At 34.1% G+C, this 5,621-nt stretch overlaps 2 protein-coding genes across 4 annotated transcripts in view; both read left to right on the forward strand.

Moving 5' to 3' along the window:
• Nucleotides 1–5,621, forward strand: part of LOC136416896 (trissin receptor-like) — a 227,352-nt gene that overhangs the window by 157,611 nt on the left and 64,120 nt on the right. The gene's annotated exons all lie outside the window — the stretch shown is intronic.
• The window catches only part of LOC136416917 (UPF0587 protein CG4646), a 177,647-nt gene that overhangs the window by 29,911 nt on the left and 142,115 nt on the right, over nt 1–5,621 (forward strand). The gene's annotated exons all lie outside the window — the stretch shown is intronic.

Genomic DNA, 5,621 nt, shown 5'->3' on the forward strand with positions numbered 1-5,621 from the left:
TATTGTAATGTTTTTTTTTTTAATAATATTCTACTTACAAAAGTAAATATAATATAATATTAGCTCCGTTATTGAAGAATATACAGGAAGCCATATTCCAATTGAATCGACTTTACTCAAAAACTTTGTTGACTTAGTTTACAAGAATGTAATCGAAAATATTGAAACGAAAATTGGGAATGGAAGTAACCAGAAACCATGCTGTACCGACACAAATTTTATTGAAGAAGTAAGACTTTAATCGTAATATGTACAAATCATTTTGCATACAGAACCAATCTATAAAAAAACTATTCACAAGGACCGAAAACTCGAAAAGTACTTATCTAACCATTAAAATGCATTCCATGCAAAAAAGGGATTATTAACGACAATCAATGTATTTTGTAATCAAATTTGACCTAATACATATAAAAGAACTAATATACCGTGTGGCTCTAGGTTGCCTCCCCCGTTAACTTTTAACAAATTATTTTTTTTTTTTAATTCAAAAGAAACATTAAATAGGACAAAAAAAAACTACGTTTTGACATTTGTTTATATTTCGAAATGTTGTTTGCGTCATCGGTGGGGCAAAATGGTCAATTTTTAAATTTGAAACTTGTGTCAAGTGATACCTCAAATTAAAGGTGTTTCAAAACTAGATTTAGTGGTGTAATGCGATTTAAAATTTATTGATCAGCTTTTGAGAAAAGGAGCTATAAATTTACAAAATGCAAAAAATTTAGTTTCGTGGTGCATAAACACCGATAGAACTTGTTGGTTGATAGGAAATTAATTAAATTAAATGTTCGAAATGGGCAACATTTTGCTAGCAACCAAGAAAAGTAATCTGTCAGTAAATTTCTGCCTTACATTAACGAAGGTTTGTGGGTAAATAGATCTGCAAACTTCTATTATATAATTCGACGTTTTCATTGCACTAAAGATCTAATTTACAACGGTCAGACTTACAATTGGTCACAGAAAATTATGAGAAAGAATGATGTGGTTTCAATGGTTAAGGGCACTTTTATCTTGTGGTCCTAATGGGCTTCACTTGCTGTCTTGGGGGAAACTCTTCCACTCCCCTGGACAATGTTGTAACTAGCGGGTTCTGCTTCCGTGGCTGGTTCTAAACTTTTTGTTACCGAAGGACCACTCTCGTTTTTGTCAGACCGAGAGAAACTGAATTGAACTAATTTGTTGTTTGACTTTTTTGAATGTATATTAACAAAAGTTCTTGGCTTAAATGTATTTTACAAGTAATTGGTGTCTGATGATTTCAAAGGTAATTTTAGAACTTTTTACGATTTTCTAATCTCTGATGAGGTCAAGAGTGAACCGATCAAGAAGTGGGTGGAAGACTCAACAGTGAGTTCCCACTCCCCTTCCCATGTCGCATGGTAACGACCTTTTTCAATTGCTGAAATTGGATGTCCTCTGCTGTACCAGGAATTGATCTTTTGTCTGCCTCTAGTCAGGGTTTTTTTTCTTCTTCTTTGAAATCACCAAAGTTTACAACTTTCTCTATAACTATGGCCATTTGCAGCCAATATCACAGATGTACAGCAGTGTGATTCTTGGGAAATTTTGGCAGTATGTTTTTTACCTATCGGCAATAAAAAACTATATCAGGAAACACCATTATGGGAAGGTTCCCAGATTTATGATACCCTTTCGGCATAGTTTATTGCCGACATTTGACATTCCCCAAAATGTCTGATTGTTTTCGTCTGAACTGAGTGTCTACTTGATTATCACGCCAGGCGACTTTGTACAGGATGATACAATGGAATAAAATGGGATGACACGCAGATGAACACAGGACAACACAGATGGCCCCATGACGATACAGATGGCTACATTACATACATAACTCTTGATATTTTATAAAAATAACTAAAGACTGATTTGTATTACATTTTTACGACATTTATTCTTTTTTACATATAGCTTTTTTTCTCAAAAACTAATCAATCGATTTTAAATTGCATTACACCATTAAATGTAATTTTGAAATACCTTCAATTCAAACTGTCACTAGGCCCACGTTTCAATTTTCAAAAAATCGACCATTTTCCCCTACTGGTGACGCAAGCAACATACAGTGGTGGTCATTAAAATAGAGCCAGCTGGTACTTTTGGTAAAATTCAACACTACAACTTTTTAGAAACATTTTGATGAATCTCAATATAATTTTTATGCATGTTCAATACGAATTATTTCAAATGCACACCGAAACGAAAATTATAAGTGAACACGATAAAAATTTTAACTTGTTTGGTCTTGTTTGGTTTCAATTTGTCTGGTCATTAAAATAGAGACGTGAAAAATAAAACACATAGTACTAGTGTTCCTTCAAGTTTACACGTGTCGTTTCCTTCAAGTTATCATCGTGATTTCATTTTTAACATTTGGTGAAGTACTGAAGAATAACTTAGATAAAAATGGACCGTGGCGTTCATTGCACGGCAGAGGAAAGAGTAGCAATCTTAACTTTTCGGAAAGAGGGAAAATCGCTAAGAGAAATTGCAAGACTTATCGGGTGCTCAAAAAAAATGGTTGAAAATGCTATAGGAAAACCACCAAATCGGGAAAATAGTGGAGCGAGGAGAAAAACAAGTCCTCATATAGATAGGCAAATTGTTCGAGTCTCCAAAAAAGATCCCTTCAAGACGTCTACCAGAATTAAAACTGAACTAGGTTTGGAAATAAGTACAAGAACTATTCGAAGAAGGCTTCAGGCAAATAATTTATAGGGCAGAATAGCTAGAAAAGTTCCTTTGTTATCCTCCAAGAACATTAAGCAACCTTTAAAATTTGCCCAGGACCATTTGAATTGGGATGGTGAAGAGGGAATAAAAAAATGGCGCTATATTTTATGGAGCGATGAAACAAAGATAAATCTAATGGGATCTGATGGGAGACAATATGTTAGAAGACCACGCAACCAGGAATTATTACCAAAACACACCATTAAAACAGTTAAATATGGATGTGGTAACATAAAACTTTGGGGAGCCTTTTCATGGTATGGTGTAGGACCAATTTACTGGATTAAAGAAACCATGGATCAACATGAATATGTCCACATTCTTCGAGATATTATGTTGCCTTTTGAAGAGGAGAATATGCCGTTAATATGGAAGTACCTGTTGGGAAAATCCCCAACATCTTCACCTAATAATAAATTTCTTTCTCTGCCAACGTAAACCCTTCTTAATCACCCTTAAGGGCAGTGTTTACATTATCGAAATGCATACACATTCCACACTCTTCCCACGCTCATAACTCTTCTCACCCATCATTTTTCTCACACCTTCATGGCACCGTATTGATAAGCAATCCTTTCCCCTGCACTAATAATTCACACTAATTGGTATGACTATGAGGTGGTAAAAATATGGATAAGTTAAGGTTCATATTCGGTGGGAAAATTAAGTTTCTGAGCCAGTCTCATATAGTCTCTCACACAACACACAACGCCTCTTCAACACCTCTCCAACTTTCTTTATATACTCCTACAACCTCAGTAGGACTTCAATACGGCTCTCAATTAAAGCACAACATTTGCCCTGTCCCAAAAAACTCCCGATCGTCAAAGGTTCTTGATAATCGGTGGTCGCTTGGGGTTTTCTAGTTTACCCTAATTTTACACTTCGTTATGACCTTGTCATCGGTGCAATAGTGTTGGACAGTTAGTAAAATAAAAAATAAGTGTTTTGTCATCAAGTGTGTTTGTTCTACATTGGTTCAGCGCCAATTAAGCTGTGGTCCTTCGAATAACAATAAGATCCAAACAAAAGAGATACAGTTCACCTCGGCACTGCCAATCAACTGTGCCCCCCTTGTGTTTGGGGTGAGACAGCAAGCGAATCGCAAACTTGCCCCGATCAGTACCAACAAGACAACGACCCGAAGCACACATCTAGGAGAGCGAAAACATTTTTAAATGATAATAATGTGGATTTATTACCTTGGCCCTCCCAATCGCCGGACCTTAATCCTATTGAGAACTTATGGACTGTTCTCAAGAATGCTGTTGGCAAACATAAAACGAAAAACAAGGCCGAACTCTGGAAGGTGATCAAGGCAGAATGGAAAGCAATACCACTAGACGTGTGTCAAAGGCTTGTAAACTCTATGCCTAGAAGATGCGTCGAAGTTATTAAACATAATGGTCATACAACAAAGTATTAAGAGTTTAAAGAGAGTTTAAGCATTATTTCATAATTTTGAAACTGCAAAATATTATTAATTATGGCTATATCTTCGGTTGGCTCTATTTTTATGACCAAGTGTTCGTGTTGATTTATTCCATTTATTTGTTAAATATTATGTTTATGCAATTTTTTAAAATTAATCTCTCTAAAAAAGTTTTCTTTCCTTGTTATATATTTACAATATACATTTATTATACTAATTCAGCGTGATATTAAAACTTTATTTTCCAAGGAATATATTTCTTTGAACTGGCTCTATTTCAATGGCCACCACTGTATATAAATTTAAACAAATGTTAAACATAGTATTTTGTGTCGTATTGAGCGTTGCTTTTGAATTGTTTAAAAATGATAATTTGTCAAAAAGTTCAAGGGGGGGAGGGGGGTATAGATTTTGAAGCCGCACGGTATATATCTATATTCGTAAGCATTATGGACTCCAATTTTGAATAAATTCATAATTCTTTTGGGTGACACTATATTAATATTTTATTAACAGTTCCTTAAAGCTATTTTTTGAGTAAACTTTAGTGGCACTACTAATAATTTGAACAAAGTGAAACAGTCCAAATTTAACCATCTTGTACATTGTTATCTCATGCAAAATACGTCTTGCTATTATTTTACACCGCAAAAATGTAGCAAATTCATGTATTGGCGAATTAGAATTTCCTAATTTCTCTATTTTAAGAGATGAGGCGCCTATAACTAGATGTACAGGGTGATACCCACTTAATGAGGCAAGCCTGATCCATATATTCTTTCTTCAAAAAATATTACTATTTGTCTTTTATCTTTTTTTTAACTTATCATCTGTACTGTAGAATTAAAAGAACGAAAAAATCGAAACTGAATGTTTGGTTTGAAACCATTAGTAACGCACACTACAAGATAATTACGATATCTGACCCCATGGAAAATATTATCCCGTAGATGCCAATAATTACTTAATCCCTCTAGTGCAGAAAACCTAAACGTCTCATGACAATACTTGAATTAAATATCGGAAAAATTGTCAGAACTACAGATTAATTCGCCAAATCATGATAGTTTTGCATAAAAGTAAATACTGACAAAGTGCGGCCTATTTGGTAGGGACTACCCTGTATATTTGTTTATGGTAGAATGGTAGAGCGTTCCAGGAATGGTTTATTATCACTATACGGAAACCTCATCTTCTTCCCAGCATACATTGACCTGTCATTTTCAGTAATTGAAGGTTATGCTAGAATAACGTTCTAAGCCCCAAATAAAATTTGTAGGAGAACTAATATTATTATTTATCAATGTATTATAAATACATGTGTTGCTTTTAATTACTTATTATAAGAATAGTAGAATTTTGATGAGAAAAACTCTCATTTTAAGAAAATTTTGGTTTCAAGGAGAAGCTATAGAAATAAAAAAATGAAAAA

The sequence above is a fragment of the Euwallacea similis genome, chromosome 25, assembly GCF_039881205.1.
Source record: "Euwallacea similis isolate ESF13 chromosome 25, ESF131.1, whole genome shotgun sequence".
In the NCBI taxonomy this organism is placed as follows: Eukaryota; Metazoa; Arthropoda; class Insecta; order Coleoptera; family Curculionidae; genus Euwallacea; species Euwallacea similis.